Genomic DNA, 19,000 nt, shown 5'->3' with positions numbered 1-19,000 from the left:
TGTATATATATATATATATATATATGTATATATATACATATGTGTATATATATATATATATATATATATATATATATGTATATATATATATATATATATATATATATATATACATATGTGTATATATATATGTGTATGTATGTGTATATATATATATATATATATATATATATATATATATATATATATATATATATATATATATATATATATATATATATATATATACCCGTTGTTTCGTCGTTGTTTCGTAAACATATATATATATATATATATATATATATATATATATATATATATATATATATATATATATATATATGTTTATATATAACTATCAGTGTCCATATACAACAATGAAACTTTTTCACCACATTCTTTCTTTAAGTCATTATACAAATAATCATACATCAATATCTTTGATAAATCAAGAATTGCTGTTCCAATATAAATTGGTTTATCCATTACAATACTTTCCTTTTTCATATGAATTGCAGAAAAGTTCTCTGAAAAAACCTCTTCTCTCTCAAAACTTGGTTTATTTATCAATCTCGAAGCTTCTTTCCAAGATGTTGCGAATCTAATGTTTTTCCTGTTTCTAACATTTTCCATAGTCTTTCCAAATACAGCATTATTCATTAATTTATAAAAGTCCCCTTCAAATTTTACTTTTGTATTTGCTCTCATGTCTGTATTGAATTGAATATACTTTTTCACCCAAGGACTTTGTTTAAATTTTAAAACTCTATGAATTTTAGCTACTCTCAATCCTTCTCTCAAAAACTGTTTTAAGCTTCTCTGATGCAAAACGTATCCCTCTTTATCATAGAATGTTAATAACTTTTCTGTTGATTTGCTTTTAATATTAAAACTTTTATGATAATCACTGAACCATTCTTTCTTTGGGGTTTCTTTCTCACATGCAAAAGGAAGGTCTTTATGCTTATTATGAAGATCACTCGGGTACCTCAAATCAACTTCAAAATAATAACCTTCTTCTTCGTCATTCAATTCCTCTTGAGAAGAAATATCAATATTCATCAAAGCCTTTTCATAATCCTTTTCTTCCACCCACTCTAATTTACCATAAGGCAGAGATTGAGACATTGCCCATCCATACAAATTATTAGCATCAAAATACATCAAATAATTACGATCTTTTTCACTATCATAATTTGGAAGATATTTATTATTTGCTTTAGCATATCTTTTTGAACATACTTGTGATATTCCACCTCTCTTGGACTTCTCAATCATCAAAAGCATATCAACATCACTGATTCAATCTATATCTTGTTTTGTCATTTTCAACATTGCACTCCAAGCTAAACCAGGAGCTGTGAAATAGTGGGCAGGATCTAATCCATAACAATTTTTATTATGACAGAGTGATCGAAAAGCTTCAAACACATCAGCTAACAATAAAACATCTGTTTTTAGATATAAATCATGATATTCTCCAAGGTTCTTTATCTTAAATATTTTCCATATTTCTTGTGCGTGTTTATATTCCTTATCACTTATCTCTTCTTCATAAAGGTTATTATAGAAACTTTCTTTTGAGGGAAGTTGTGTTTCTTTAAATCTCATAAATGAATCCATATAATCATAAGGATAAATTCCCTTACATGTAAGAATTTTCTCTTTACTTTGAATTTCATTCCTTGTTTGAATTTCCTCTCTCGTGAGAATTCCTTCTTTAATCAGAATTTCATCTTTTATCAGAATTTCCTCTTTAGTTAGAAGTTCATTCATTGTTCGAATTTTCTTTATAATTAGAATTTCATCTTCAGTTAGAATTCCTTCATTAATTTCCTCATTAATTAGAGTTTCCTCTTTACTTTGAATTCTCTCTTTAATCTGAATTTCCTCTTTAGTGAGAATTTCCTCTTTTGGAAAGAATGAATTAAGATTTGGAAAAGAGTCCGTGGAGCTTAGATTTGATGCGAGGTAGGCTAGTGGTGTTCCCATAAACTTGTAAGAATCTAGAAACCTAATACGAGTTAAAGGTTTTGTGAATATCATTTTTGTAAATGAAATATACTTTTGACTTGTGTTTGTTATGGCAGAAATATTCCCTGGTGTTTTTGAAAGTTCATTTATAAATAGATGTGTATCATAGTTGGCGCTGTTGTGAAGAAAGACTGGAATAAAAGAAGGTAATTTATAATTAAGATTACAACAGGAATGAGCGGGACCTCTATATTTACCAGTAAGATGACAATGATCCCTAACTTTAGACTCCTTAATTTCCCCCTCACAAATATGACAGATATTGTTCTTTCTGAATTCTAATTTTTCTTCTTTGGTTAATTTCATCGGTTCATTTGTTTCTTTAATTAATTTAGTGAGTCTTATACAATCCTTTTCTAATCGTTTTACAAACTCTTGTGAAGCTTTTTTTCCACGATAATGTTCAAGTTTGTTCTACTTTTCTCCAACAGATGATTTGATATAATAACAGAAACCACAAGGAATATGTTTTTGATATTTATTTGTATATGATTCTTTTGGATTAGGAGAAGCAGTATTTATCTTTTTAAGGATACACTCAAAATCAGCGTATATCACAAATGCGTGCATGATATATTTATTATAATCTTCAAAAGAAATCTTTTCACCAGGTTTAGGCATTGTAATTACAGCTGATTTATGATTACTGCAATATTTTGAATGTTGTTCTAATCGTTCTTTTGTATGAAATGAATTAAGACATCGCTTACAAGGATATATTTTGTTTGCTGTTCTGAATACCTGAGAAGAGATTAATCTTGATAAATTATTGATGTATGTGTAATGTGAATTCTTTCCAACACTAAAATATAAAAGATCAATGTGTGTTTCTTCATTTTTATAGTTGTTTGAAATTTTTAATATTTGAACTTTGTTTGTATCCGTTAATCCATATACATTAATAGAAAGATTATTCTTTTTCTCAAATTTAGGAATATCTGTTAGTGGCATTGGGAATTTAAAATCTTTAATGTCCAAGGTATTCTCATATTTCATATATTGTTTTACTCTTTCTGAATTACATTTTGGTGGATGAAAGTGAGCAAGAACAGACCAGAGAAAACATTTATTATCATTGTTCTTAATATTAACAACTGCCTTCTTTCGTTTTATTTCTTTTGGTAATTCAATATAAGTAGAAGCTTTAAGAGGGTTTGATTTTAGAATGTGTATATCTAAAAAGATGATTTTTTTAATATTGAATCCACTTCCGACCACTGTATTATCAACATCCTCCTCTTGTCTTGATAGTTCTTCATAAACCCCACTATTCAAAAAATCTTGAAATGATGTTATAAAATGAAGATCTGTTCTCATATAAGGAGTATGTTCTTCATCTTGTCTTTTCATATTCATTTTCACTCCCATATAAAACTTTAAAGTTTTCATTTCTTTTAATGTCTTTTTAATAAATTTTTCAACATCGGGTTTCACTATTTCAATTGATTCAGCTATTGATGATGGACCGGGTTCTCCAAATTGAAACATCCTTATTTTTATATGCCCTTTAAATGCCCCATCAGTGTTTTCAATATAATAGTCTCCCTTTACTTTAAACTCATTTTTCTTGTGTTTTTGTGATTGAAGATGTTTATTATAACTTCTCTTCAAAACATCCTTTGAACAGATATCACAATGTTTTCTTTCCAACTCAAGAGGAGATATTTTATGAAATAGATTAAATGTGTGTTTGTTGGTTCGGAGGTGTTTTCTATAATGTTTATATTTGTGATTACAAACATCGCAGTATGTTGTATTCACCATATTTATATAATAAATCTTTGCTTAAACTAAAATTTTCTTGATGAAAATTTCGTTTATTTTACAGGTGAATCTGTGCTTAAAACCATTTTATCCTCCAACTTTTTCACTTAATAAATACAATGTTTCAAAACACAAAAGACAAGTTTTAATCAATCTCTTCATTTGTTAAAGATACTGAGAAATATGTCAAAGATGTAAAATTGAACAAAGATAAATATAACAACTATTGGATAAAGACAATTATGGTAAATAATATGAGTTCTTCAATTTCCTTCAGTGGAAGGGCTTTTAGTATACCTGGTAGAACATCAATTAAAGTATCTCTAACAAAAGTTTCTCCTCTCCTTCTGGAAATATATTCAAAACTAGAAAAAGCAATGAAACAAGAAAAAGTATCAAAAAACAAAAACCTTATGGATGAAGCTTTAGAAAGAAAAGATAAGACCATCTGTAATATGCAAGGAGAAATTTGTATTTTTTTCAACAACCCTAAAGATGTAAATCCTGATGAAATAAAGGATGTTAATATATCAGGTGAAATGACATTTCGTTCAATAGTAGTTAACGATCATTTTAAAATTACCTTTAATATAAAAAATGTTGTCGTTGAATCTGATAATGAAAAAAAGTATATCGATATCGATGGTAATATTATTAAATATGAGTCAATATACAACTGAAAGTATAGATGAATTTCAGTTTAAGTAAAGTTTTACTTTATAAATATGCTAGACTTTCCTGATTCTCCATGTGACAAATTTGACAATTGTCCTGCATGTGAAAGACGGGGATTAAACACAGAGTCAAAAGCCTATAAACAATGTATATTCTGTGATTATCTTCTAATTAATGATAATAAAAAATATAAAAAGGAAAATAATTCTTTTAGATTTACACCAAAAATGAATTACTTTACAAGATTGATTAGAGAAATGAATGTAAAGTATGAGGGTGATAACACACCTTTCCTTACAAGGGAAGAAACTGAACGTATAAGAGAAATATTCAAAGGATTGTTGTTATATATTATTCATGGATGTAATTTTCAGGGAAATATCAACACAAGATATTGTATAAATAAAAGAAAGGATTATCTTGAAATTAAACCTGAACTTAGGATAAAATATAGAGTTTCTAAAAAAGCCAATAATAAATTAAATAACCTGTTTTCCAAATATATAAATGAATGATTTTTTTACCCATTTGGGAAAATAAGATAAAATTTAACAACCATAAAAATCTCCCAAATTCATAAAGATGTCTCATAGTTGGTTCAAGTGGATGTGGAAAAACCTGCTTACTTTTAAAGTTGCTCCTCACTCCCAACTTTTTAGATTATGATAATTTAATAATTTTCACAAAGTCGAGTTTTCAACCAGAGTATCAACTACTCTCACAAGGTTTTAATGCTGGTCTTGAAAAAGAAGATATAATCGGTTTATTTAAACGTCAAGAAAACCTAAATGATTATAACATTGAACATATAATTCAACTATTTTGTGATACACAGAGATGTAAAAAGAATTCAAATCCGATAACTTGTTTTCTTCGTCATAATACGGATGATATACCGTCTCCCCAAGATTTGGATAAATCAAAAAAGAACCTCGTTATCTTTGATGATTGTGTTAATGAGAGAAACCAAACGGTAATGGACAGCTACTACACAAGAGGGACACATTCTTCTTGTAATTGTATTTATCTTAGTCAATCGTACTTTCAACTTCCTCGTTGTTCCATCAGAAACAATGCTAATACTTTTATTTTATTCAAGTTAAATTCAATAGATATCAATAATTTTTGGAGAGATAATTGTTCTACATTATGTAGTAAAAAGAAATTTGAGGATTACATGAAGCACACGACTGAAAAATATAAATATATTGTTGTGAAACAAGGTGAGATATCAAGGGATATATTTTTTGTTTTATAAACAATTACATATATAAATGACAACTATTATTGTAAATCTTGTGGGTAAATCTGCTTGTGGAAAAAACTTTCATAAATCAAGGTTCTTGTGTAGTACAAATGAGAATATTGTAAATTTACTTAAAAAACACCCCGTGATACGCATTGTATCAACAACAACTAGAGCAATAAGACCTGGAGAAGTAAAAGGTGAAGATTACCACTATATTTCAGTGGAGGAATATATGCGATTGAGGAATGAAGGTCAAATATTTGAGGAGGTTTCTCTTGGTACAACAAAATATTCACATTGTAAGAGTGAGTTAAGGAAACTAAAATCTGGTGGTCTTGGGATATTAGAAACTAATCCAGAAGGAACGAGACAAATTATTAAACATCTGAGCGGAGTGAAGATTTTATCATTCGGTTTTGATGTTGATGAAGAAACTCAACGCAAACGTATGAAAAGCAGAGATGCAAGTATTAGTGAAGAAGAAATTACAACTCGCATTAATGTTAATAAAGAATTTGATGAAATATTTAAAGAAAAGGATTTATTTGAACACATCTACTTGAATGATGAAGAAAAGGAAAATTTCCCTGTTGATCTTTACAATTCATTAAATGATATTTTACAATAAATAAATGGATGCAAAAGAAAGAACAAGAAGATTTAAGGAACATCAAGAGTTGGTTTCAAAAGTTGTAAAACAGCAGGAAGACATAAAGAAGAAACGCAGACAGAAACTAACGGGCGAAGAAGCATTTGAAAGAAAACAAGAGAAATTTTTAAACCACTTTTAAAAACTTCCCAAGAAAAAATGAAAGATGTTTCCACAGTTCCCACAGTAGAATATACTCCTAAAAAACTTCAAATGTTAAAAGATTTTGATCAAATGACGGAGGAAGAATTAGAGCATTTAGGAGAATTAAAGGTATATGATGATGAAGGTTTATTTCAACAACTGGAAGAGATTAATCAACCCCCTGATTATATTGTGAATGCTCTTCAAAACAATGAATATTCAGCGGATTCAAAAACCAAAGCAGGACTCATTCGAATAGAACAACCAGCAATATTTCATCTTCTTCAATAAAAGGTATTGATATTTAATGATGAATTAAGGTTCTTGGGTTCTGCTCAACCCCCTGTTAAACTAACTCCGAGATTAATGTTTCTTCTCACAAAAGATGGAAGACAAGGTTCAACTGTGAGGGATGAATCAAAGTATATTGATAAACCATTGGATATGGAAAATAATGATGATAGAGTATATATTGATCTGCTGAACACTCTAAATTATAGGGTTATTCTTTCTGGTAAAAGTAGGACGAATGAGAAGGAGAAACACATTATTCAGGCTTTAAGTATCCTTGGTTCAGGTGTTGGTTTTCTTGCAAATGACCCATCGCAATTAGTTAATAGACTGTTATTGTTGTTAGGCAGTAAGAAGGCTGGAAATAACAATTGTTTTAATGAAGCATCAGCCATTTTAGACCAGTTGATGAACATGAAAATAATTAATAAATATCAATATAAAGACATTTTATCTCATATTAAATAAGATGAGAAGCACAATCCTTAGTTTCAATTTCACAACAAGCGACCACACATCTTCATTCCCATACCCACTACAACTTGACCCAACAAAAGAATATGAGGCATCTTTATTGTCCATGGAAACTTATAATACCTTATTTAATATAACTGATAAAAATGACAAGTTTAGTGATAATCCCAGAAGTGGATACAAAACGATAACAGTCTCACCCGGAGCATATGAGATTTCTCAAATATCTTCCGAAATTGCTCGTCTTATGAAAGAACAGGGTGATGAACCAAAAAATATTGTTATAGACATTCAAAAACATACTTCAAAATCAACGATTAAAGTTAAAAATAACTACAAGGTTGATTTCACAATTGATAATTCATTTAGAGAGTTATTGGGTTTCTCCTCAAAAAAGATTGAAACTAATGGGACGTTTTACAGTGATAATGTCAGTCAAATATCCTCAGGAATAAATTCGGTGTTAATTCACTGTGATTTGATTGATGGTGCTTATAATGATGGAAAAAAAACAAATGCAATATTTTCATTCAGTGCATACTCAACCCCAATTGGTTATAAATTCAATATGGAACTCAAAAATTTGGTTTATCTCCCTGTGTCAGGAAAAACCATACACAGAGTAAATTTTAGGAGAACCGACCAAGATAATCGTATGATTTCTTTGAATGGAGAAGTTATATCCATCAGAATTCACCTACGTGAAGTTTTCCAATAAATAAATGCGATGGTTATTGTGAGGAAACACGAGTTGGGAAAATATAAAATAATTACAGGGGATGGGATGTTCCTTTCCCCATACTACAAGGGTGAAGGTATGTATCTTGGTAGAGGATACTATAAACCTAAGAGACAAAGGGGTGTTGGACATCAATTTAGAGGAGATGGGATAATTGATACTCTCATGGGTATTGGTTCAACTATTCTTAAACATAAAGATCTAATTGGTTCAACTGCTTCTACTGTGGGAAATGTAGCAGGTGTTGTAAAGAGCATAAAAGATGCCCAGAAGGAATCTCATAAATTACAAGCAATAAAAGAAATTAAGAAAGGCAAAACTCAGTTGTCCCCCCAAGAACGACAGAAAATAATTCGAATACTTGGATCAGGGTTTCAAAAGTTTTAACATCTTTTTTCCTAAATAAATACAAGTATAGAAGCAATTGATAGTATCTATGATTTGGATGATACTATTATTATCTCAAACTCCACTAAAAAAGAAGATTACTTCAAGATAAATGCAATAACTGGAACAGACTGGAATACGAATGGTACAAAAAGTTTTGAAATAAATAATCAACAAACCTATTTGAATCTATCCGAAAGTTTCTTGTTGTGTAAATTTAAATTCACTAAGGCTGCGACTAACACAAACGCTACACTTGTAAATGATTTCTTCTGGAAAATGTTTGATAGTGTGCGTTTGTATATTGGAACACAAGAAGTTGAAGCGGTTGATTATGTCTCTGCTGTATCTGAAATGATGAAATTTACACTCTATACATTCAGTGATAGAATGGGAAAGGGGTCTGTCGAAGGTTTTATTCCTGATATGTCAACGGGAACAAACACAGACCCTGGATATACTCAAAGGAAAGGAGCGTATAATGATGATACAAAAGCAGAAAATAGTTTTACTGTGGCAGTTCCTCTTAAAGGTATATTTGGATTTTGTGATCATGATAAAGTTCTGTATGGTCTTAAAATTAGATTTCAACTACAAAGGAATGATAATGAAAATCGAATGTTTTTTGGTGTTGGTGGTGCTTTTGGTGATCAGAATAAATTTGTAATTGAGGAAATGAGTTGGTATATCATTGAATATACTCCTAATCTTAAAACAGAAGAGATGTTGAATCGAAGACTTAACTCAAAGAAACCACTCAGTGTATCATACCTCAAAAGAAGATGTCAACACGTTAAACTCAACCAAACTACTTACACGTGGAATTTGGATGTTCTGGAAGGAAAGCCACGATATCTGTGGATCATTTTTAAAAAGCCAGATGGTGATACTGCGACTGATAAGAATAATGCATTGAGTGATAATGCTAAGGTGAAACAACTTCGCGTTTCTCTAGATGGAACATTTTATCCACGAGATAGATTGGAAATTAATTGGGAAAAAAATGATTTTGCTGAAGCATACAAGTCTTACCAAAAGGTGTGTGAAAGTAATGGAAATAAAGAACCTATTTTGGATATGACAGCATTTAAAAGTTTGTATACAATCTATGCGTTTGACCTGAGCGCTCAAAAGGAAACTATAAAGTCGAATCGAGTGGATACTTCCCTATACATTGAAAGAGGAGAGAGTGAAGAAGTTGATACATATTGTTTGCTTTTGGAAGAAACAGAATTACAGATTAATACAGATAATGGTGTGATGATTAGTCTCACATAATTTTTTGTTAAATAAATGAGTGGCAAAGTACCAACTGGGGTATATGTTAATCAAATCAATCTTCATAAACTATCATCTTGTGTTCAAAATCAAAAGCCTTGTACGATTAACGTTAATACAATTCAGAGAAAAGGAGCAGTAAGAATTGATGTTTTGCTCACAAGAGAACAGGTTAAAATCTTTAATGACACTGGCTCACTTAAAATTAAAATGACAAAACCAATGTTGAAAAAATATTCAATAAGAGAGACGAGTGGAGGATTTCTCCCATTTCTAATTCCTTTATTTGCTGGTTTAAGTGCGGTTGGAGCATTGACGGGTGGTATTTCAACAGCGGTGAAAACTGCCAACGAAAGGAAGGCTCAACTCCAGGCTCAAAAAGAATTGGAAAGACATAACAAAGAGTTGGAGAAACAAATTAGTGGAAGTGGTGTAATTGTAGATTTTGCTGAAAAACTTGAAGGTCTGCCTGATAAAGCGAGATTGTTAGTTGGAGATATGCTTTCTTCTATAGCACAAGCAGGTGTAAAATTAACGAAAAGAGGTAATGGATTATATCTTTCTAATAAATAAATGAGCATTGATGAGTGGTTTAAAGAATTTGGAAAGAATACAACATCAAATTTACAACTTGTCAAATATTGTAAGAAATTAAAAATTAATAATGTGGTTATTTGTATGAGAGATGAATTAACAAATGTGCCGAAACATACAAAGAATATTATTATGAACTTAGAAGATAATAATGGGAACGGTTCTCATTGGGTTTGTATTTTTAATAGTCAAGACAAATATTATTTTGATAGTTTTGGTCTTCCACCACCTGTTGAAGTCATAAAATTCTTACAGAATGGTGTTTATCAAACATTTCAAGTCCAAGAATTAAATTCTAAGTGTTGTGGTCAATTATGTCTATATGTGTTATTTCAACTCAACAAAAATAAAAAATTTTATGATATTATTTTTAATCTAATATAAATGACTTATGTTGGTAAAGATGGTTCTATCTTTGGTGTATCTCAAGAACTGGATATTGATTTATCAAATTATTACACAAAGGCACAGGCTGAACGACATAAATATAATATAACCAAAAATATTAACATGAAAAATGCTTATAAATTAAAAAATTATCCAAGCCCGACTGATGCGAATGACTTGGTGAGATTAAGCGATTTATCACAATATATATCCTTAAATAAAACGGCCGTGTATTCCAAAGATACAGAAGTGTTGATATTATCTCCAGGTCATACAGAATTCACAGTTCGAATTAAAATAAATTTTTATAAAGAAGGGCGTATCGTTTGTATGAGAATAGAACAATGGGGGTATGATATGAATGATTTCGGGTATAATTGGTCATTTAAAATTAACCTCGAAGACCTGGAACAATTAAATCAGTCTCGTAAGGAAGAATATTATCCACTTGGTATCGAGAATGAGTTTTGTGGGGCCACGATTAGTAAACAACAAATAAAAGAATTTAATAAGGGTAAATATAATAATGGTTTTGCCCTTGTTTATATCATGAAAACAGAAAAAACAGGATTATATATAATAAGTAAGGAAATACAAAATGATTTAACTATGGAAAGATGGGGAGGTGTTTCGTGCCATTATATTATTCTAACATATATTTCTAATACATAAATGACAGCAAGAAGACTTCAAGAAAATTATCATTTCTGTGTCCAAGCATACCTTCAAGAAAAGGGTATTCGGTATTTTAATAAATATGTTCTACAACATAAGAATGAGGTATTTTCAATAAAAGATTGGCATTATGCTGATGTTGATAAACCGACAACTTTAGATTTAATTAGAATGTTAAATAATGAAAAAATTATAAAGTTAAGAAAAGGTAAGGCTCTTTTAGAAATTCAAAAGAAATTTTATTGGTTTCCTGTTGTAAAAAAAATTATTTTGGATACAGGAATAACAAGAAATCCTGATGAATATATGTATGATATTCTATGGGGTGTAACCGATTCAAGGATAATAAGGGATGAGGAAGGAGTTGAAGAAGAGAGGGAAGAGGAGGAAAAGGAGAAGAGAGAGAAGGAGGAGAGGGAGAAGAGAGAGGGAGGAAAGAGAGAAGAGAGAGGGAGGAAAGAGAGAAGGGAGAGAGGGATGAAAGGGAGAAGAGAGAGAAGAGAGAGAGAGGGAGGAAAGAGAGAAGAGAGAGGGAGGAGAGGGAGGAAAGAGAGAGAATGAATAAATATCAAAATATGGAAACCAGTGAGATTAAAAAAAGATTGGTGGTACTACAGAAAATAACTCAACCCACCGAGGAGGAAAACAAAGAATTGACAAGTCTATTTGCAATACTTTCGACAAGAATATTGACATCGACAAGCTATTCATTTTAATTCAAGTTTTTCGTTTTTATTTTTTTTTCTTAAATAAATGGAGGAGAGAGTGAAGGCATTTCTAAGGATTCTTTATGTTTTAAAAATTAAGATTCAAATGTGCATGTTGGAAACTAAAAAGGTTTTTGCACTCTGCAGGAATTTTTCTCATAAATAAATGAGTTATTGTCTCAAATGTAAAAAGAAAACTAATACTAAAAATATTTCATGTATTAAAAGTAAAAATAACAGGGTTATACAAAAAGGTGTATGTTCGGTGTATGGTTCAAAAAAAAATCAATTTATCTCCAAACACAAACTAGGAGGAGATATACAAAAGTTTTTATCAGGAAGTAAATTTACAACTACTGGATTACCAGGGGAATTACATCTACCAGGGTATTCTTTCTGTGGTCCAGGCACAAACTTGGAGAAAAGATTAGATGAGGCAGACAATCCTAAATCCTGGAGTAAGCCCATCAATAGAGTTGATGAAGTGTGCATGAGACATGATATTGATTATGGGAATACCACAACGTTGGAAGAAAAGCATGAAGCCGATAGAGAAATGTTGTATAATTTGTCTCTGATACAAAATCCAACCTTGAGAGAAAAAGTTGATCGTTTCATTGTGAAGAAGATGATCAGTGCTAAATTGAAACTTGGACTTGGAAATTCAAAAAACTTATAGGCTCTAATGATATCATTAAGACTGAAGAGCAATTAGCTGATGAATTACATAAACCAATATTCACAAAGTTGCAGAGAAGGAAAGTTTATTCCAAGGAAGTAGATTATATCTGGTCTGCTGATTTGATTGAACTCAATAATGATAAGGGGTACAAGTATGCTTTAACCGTTATTGATTTGAGGAGTAGATACGCATGGGTTGTACCATTAAAAAACAAAACAGGTAATACTCTTATGTTAGCCTTTCAACAGATATTTAATAAAAGTAAGAGAAAACCTAAAAAATTGTGGACTGATGAGGGTAGAGAGTTTTATAACAAGACATTTATGAATTTTCTAAAAAATACCAGTATTACATTATACAGTACCTTTAATGAAGGGAAGGCAGTTGTTGTTGAACGTTTTAATCGTACCTTAAAAGAGAGACTATATAAAAAATTCACACAACTCGGTTCACAACAATGGTCATCTTTTATTCAGGATATTGTGGATAAGTATAATGACACGGTTCACACGTCAACAAATATGAAACCATCAGAAACATTTACAAAATTAAAATATGAAAAAGAGATTAATGTCAGAAAACCTAAGTTCAAAGTTGGTGATATCGTAAGAATATATAGGTAGAAATCTCATTTTGAAAAGGGTTTTACTAAACGATCGACGAAAGAACTTTTTAAAATTGTTGATGTAATAGATACGGTTCCTTGGACTTATAAGATATATGATTTGGAAGGGGAAGAGATTTTAGGTTCATTTTATTCACAGGAATTACAAAAGACAAAGATAAATTGAATTTTTTTGACTCGCCCCTTTTTGACTCCGCCCACACAAAACCCACCCACACAAACCCCACACAAACCCCCCACAAGCTCCACACAAAAACTCCACACACACAAACCCCTCACAAGCTCCCCACATAAACCCCACCCCACACAAGCTCCACACAAACCCCACCCCACACAAACCCCACACAAACCCCACCACCCACAAACCCCCCACAAGCTCCACACAAGCTCCACACACACAAACCCCACACAAGCTCCACCCATATTCATCATATTCACATAATTAGTGATTAGTTAATTAGTTCCCCACACACAACATGTTTATTTAATTAAAAAATTATCTACCCATCCACACAAGCTCCACTCATCCACCCATCTCTCCACCCATCCATTTATCCACACAAACCTCATCCACATAAGCCTCATCCACATTCACCCTGCCCACATAAACCCCTCCCACACAAGCTCCACCCACATAAACCCTGCCCACACAAACCCCACCGAAGCCCACCCACATAAACCCCACAGAAGCCCCGCCCACACAAGCCCCACCCACATGAACGCCCTCCCACAAGCCCCGCCACCACCCGCCCCTCCCCCGGAAGCCCCGCCCACACAAGCCCCTCCCACACAAGCCCCACCCCCCCCATCCCCCCTGTGCGCCCCCACCTTTGACCCACCACCTCCCTCATCCCACCCCCACCCTTCCCCACACACACACATGGGGAGGGGAGGGGTGGGATGAGGGGTGATGGGTCGTTGGGGGAGCGCACCTACCCCCCACCCCCACCCCCAACCCCTCCCTCTCCTTCATGTCTTGATCCTCTTCTTGAAATTCAAAATCAAGTAATTGTAAACAAAACAAATATAATTTATTAAAATTGAAAATATTAAATATTCATTTGCGAGAATGTATAATCTTTCCCAGCAATCTTCTTCAGATGTCTTGTGATTTCGAAACTCAGACACCATATTCTGTTTTGAAACAAAAAGTAGATAATAATTAGGTTTTATAAAGATAATTACATGGTATTATGAGTAAGCCTGTTGTTGGTTCTAAGTTCAAGCCTCGTTGACCACTGAATTAACACACCAGGAGGCCGACTCAGCCTGTCATCCTTCCAAGGCCAATAAAATGAATTCCAGTGTACTGGCAAAACCGCGTCCAAACTAATGATGCAACCAACATAAGACGACATTCTAAAGAGAGAGTGATATTAATAAAAAAATAACTAAATAATAATTCAGAAACATTTACCTCCAGAAAATCATGTGTTGTACCAGATTGCTTATGTTGTGTGATCGAGCTGAAAATAAAAATAAAAAAATAATAAGTCAAGGGTATAGATGGAGAGACAGACAGAGAGAGGTAGGTAGAAAGACAGACAGAGAGAGATACAAAGAGACAGACAGGGAGAGATAGAGAGAGAGACAGACAGAGAAAGAGACACACACACACACATACACATATACACACACAGACACACACACATATATATATATATACATATATATATATATATATATATATATATATATATATATATATATATATACGCACACACACACACACACACAGACACACACACACAGACAGACACACACACACACACGCACACACACACACACACACACACACACACACACACACACACACACACACACATATATATATATATATATACACACACACACACACACACACACACACACACACACACACACACACACACACACACACATATATATACACACACACACACACACACACACACACACACACACACACGTGTCTCACCATTGGTTTAATTCATTCGAGATCAGAGGCCGTGATAAGACTTCGTACCAGTCATTATAAATGTTTTTCAATTCTCTTCTAAAATCATTGACCTCTTCAATAAGAGCATTCATTTGATGCACCTCATCGTGATATGTAAACTCCACTTCTTCCAAGGACCTGTCAGGAAAAAATATATATTTTCGCATTATCACGATTTAATTTATAATCAATTGCTTCATCGTTCAAAGAGGAAACCATACACAAACTTACCAACTTTGTCGTGAGCTGTTATCTTCATCGGAAGAGAGTGAGTCCATGTCTCAGTTTTTTTACAATTGGTACAAGATGGCAAAAAGATCAGAGGCCGTGATAAGACTTCGTACCAGTCATTATAAATGTTTTTCAATTCTCTTCTAAAATCATTGACCTCTTCAATAAGAGCATTAATTTCATGCACCTCGTCGTGATATGTAAACTGCTCTTCTTCCAAGGACCTGCCAAGAAAAAAAAAAAATATATATATATATATATATATATATATATCAGAATTATCACGATTTAATTTATAATCAATTGCTTCATCGTTCAAAGAGGAACCAACTTACCAACTTTGTGTTGAGCTGTTTTGTTCGCGGAAGAAAGATCACTCATGTCTCAGTTGTAAAAATGAAAATCCCGTCTGGCAGAAACTTTGTCTGGCGAATCACTTATAAGGCAACGATGAGGAAATTACCTAATCATTGGGTGTGGCCACAGGAAATGACACTTCGGGTGAGGCAACTTGGAAAATAACTGGGCGATTATATTCTCAAATTGTATGAATCATTTTCAAAAGATACTTAAAATACCCTAAAATGGTTTTGATTCAAATGTTTTCAGTTCGTGTTCTGAGATAAAATATAAACACGAGACCTTGTCTCACAGAATAGTTCCTGTTTTTTTTCACAGCATGACTGCCTAAAAACACTTCCTCATTTTCACAGCATGACCGTGTCAAAAAAAACACTTCCTCATTTTCACGGCATGAACTGAAAACATTTGAAACAAAACTTTTTTATGGCGTGGTTTATACACAAAAATAATTTGCAACTCGGGCGGTGGCCAGATGAGATCATTAAGAGAAGTTTATCATTTCATAATGGCACAAAAGGGGTATCTTAAAAAATATAAAGATTCAAATGTTTTGTTTTTCAATATTTTAGATGGGGATTATTGTGCAAGGAAAATTAAACTATTGAAGGAATTTGAGAATGAACAAATCTTTATAGGTTCAATGAGTGAGCTAAACAATATGCATCGGTTATTTGATAAAGTGTCCCGAGGCTTTGACGTTTCAGATATTTCTTTAGAATCACCTTTAACAAATCTTTATCTTATTGCATGGATTATTTGAAAAAAAAGTGTCCCCAGGTTAAAAGGGGAGACAAATAAATATACCTTGGAATAAAAAGGGGGTTTATTTTTAGGGAAAAAAATATGAATCGCTGAAAATCCCCCATTCATTTACATGGGGAAAAGTGAGCCAGAACCAGTATATTCAACCTACTGAGGTCTATGTGCTCTTCCATTGTCGCTTGTAGCAAGGTATTATGCACACATTTTGGACACGGGGGAACAAAAAATGAAAGTCATAAATTAACAAATTGATCAAATTGATCAGTGTTCATTCAGGTCATAAATATATATGCACATAAACTTAACCATAGAAATACATGCTGTGATGAACCAAACTAACATAGGATTAAAAGTGCAGATTTCCTAAAAACGCTATGTACTTCCAAACGACCTTTGTTGTTCTGTATACTGAACATAAACTGGCCTTTTGGTGTTGATTTTTATATCATAGGGCCATCTTGGTAAACTTATTCTATGGTTATAAAATTAAGCTTATAGCTCCCAGTAATTTTGTTGCAGCTTGGTAAATGCAATTTGTTATGTACTTCCTAACATTTTTGACCCAATCATGGAAGTGAACCTAAAAACTGGTATGTAGTAATAATTCTCCATGTTGAAACTTGCCATTTTAAATCATCCCTTTATGCAGAAGTAAATTGCTATTTAAGATGTTCTATCAGATGCATTTCAAATTTCTGGAATAAGATTTTGAAAGCTTCTATATGACTGGGGGAAATTTTGCAAAATCTGAGATTTTACATTTGAAGGTGCCAAGATATGCAGAAGGTCATAATAAATGTAGTTTTGAGGAATTGCTCTATTCTTATGTACATAAAGATATATTTCAAACAAAAAATGCATTTTCAACCATTTTGGACAACATATACAATCATACATGTAACCCATTTCTGAAAAATGAGCTATAAAAATGGAAAAAAATATCCTGTGTTTGGATAAAAAAAAACGCGTTGTAAGCAACTATATCCATCGAACCCATAGCAAAGTATACATTTTCTGAAAGCACAGACACTTGGGCATTATACAACATTAAGATTGTTTATCTTATTAAAACTGGGTGCAATTTCTAAGCTTTCTCCTCATTGAGGACCACAGTGTACACAATACCATGCTAGAAGCCTTGTGTGAACATCTGGTGAAGGAACGGAAACAATCGGGGTAGTTGATGAAACGGAAACACCATCAGCGGATGCAGAGATCTCGCTTCCCTCAACCGTAACAGTGTTATCGACTTCAACGGCGTGGAGGGAGATAATACTTTGGGGGTTTCTCGTAAAACATCCATTTTAACGTTTCCTGCGTTTCCAGCTTCACCACGTGATGGACTGGGAGCAGTGCAGGCCCGTAGCCAGGGCTCAGTATTAAGGGGGCATATGAACTGGATGGGGGGGGCACAATTATAATATTTAATATTTTTGATAACCCGGTATACTATTGTATTCATGCAGCTTTGACACATCTATACTGAGGTTGCCGTCGCATACTAACCAAATTGATCTCAGCTAGATTTAATATGTTCTGATGCTTTTGGCCTCAAATTATTTGAATGCAGGAGAGCCGCAACAAACTGGCACATTCACAATGCAAATATTCAATGATTAGACGATTGGCACCAATTCAGGTGCACTTATACAAGGTGTTATCAAGAATTGGCATGAGAAAATTAATATACCAGAGATACAATGACTAAACGGGGGAGGTTGGCACCAGAATCAGTGCACTTTGAAATAAGATACAGTCGGCTATGACCTGCGATCATCACGTTAAACTATCAACAGCAAATGCGACCAGCCTGAAGATCCCACAAAGTCCGCATTTAAAGCAGTCAATTACACAGAGGTAAGGTTATGCACAAAGCACTAGATATGGGATATGCAAAGCACCAAACACAACATTTAACTTAAACATCAGAAGTACAAAGCAGCCGACCACGGCGGGTGCTGACCACAACCACACTGCAACCACAACCACACACGCATCACCAGCAGTCACACATACAATCTGAACTCCTCGTATTGTTTTATACCACTGTACTCGCTGTCAGAAGAGCTGCAGGCGACGAGTCTCGGTGTGGAATCTTGTGAGGTCCTTCTCCTTCCATTCATTCAGGCATTTACGTGTGAGGTCTCTCTCGAAGGCCAGCTGTACCAGTTGTGCCTTGCGTGCATGGCGCATGGACCGTCGATGGTCAGTTAAGACATTCCTCAATGTTGAGAATGAGTTTTCACACATGGCAGTGGACGCACCAAATGTTAGTCCAAGTCTCATAGCAGTCACGACACTTGGCATGGCTTCCAGCGTTTTGTGGTATGTTG

At 33.0% G+C, this 19,000-nt stretch overlaps 1 protein-coding gene and 1 long non-coding RNA gene across 2 annotated transcripts in view; one reads left to right on the top strand and one right to left on the bottom strand.

Annotated features, from left to right (window-relative positions):
• LOC147024671 (uncharacterized) overlaps positions 1-19,000 on the top strand; it is an 89,714-nt gene that overhangs the window by 48,609 nt on the left and 22,105 nt on the right. The window lies entirely within an intron of this gene.
• LOC147024672 (uncharacterized) lies at positions 14,149-15,799 on the bottom strand. Its single transcript, XR_015058830.1, has 4 exons — positions 15,543-15,799; positions 15,291-15,449; positions 14,751-14,799; positions 14,149-14,467 (listed from the first exon to the last, which is right to left on the bottom strand). It is a non-coding gene; the product is annotated as an uncharacterized LOC147024672 (long non-coding RNA).

Source organism: Eptatretus burgeri, chromosome 6 (assembly GCF_056783735.1).
Source record: "Eptatretus burgeri isolate ZD-2024b chromosome 6, Ebu_testis_v1, whole genome shotgun sequence".
NCBI lineage: Eukaryota > Metazoa > Chordata > Myxini > Myxiniformes > Myxinidae > Eptatretus > Eptatretus burgeri.
Note: the sequence above shows the minus strand (reverse complement) of the source record. Positions and strands in the feature narration are given on the sequence as shown.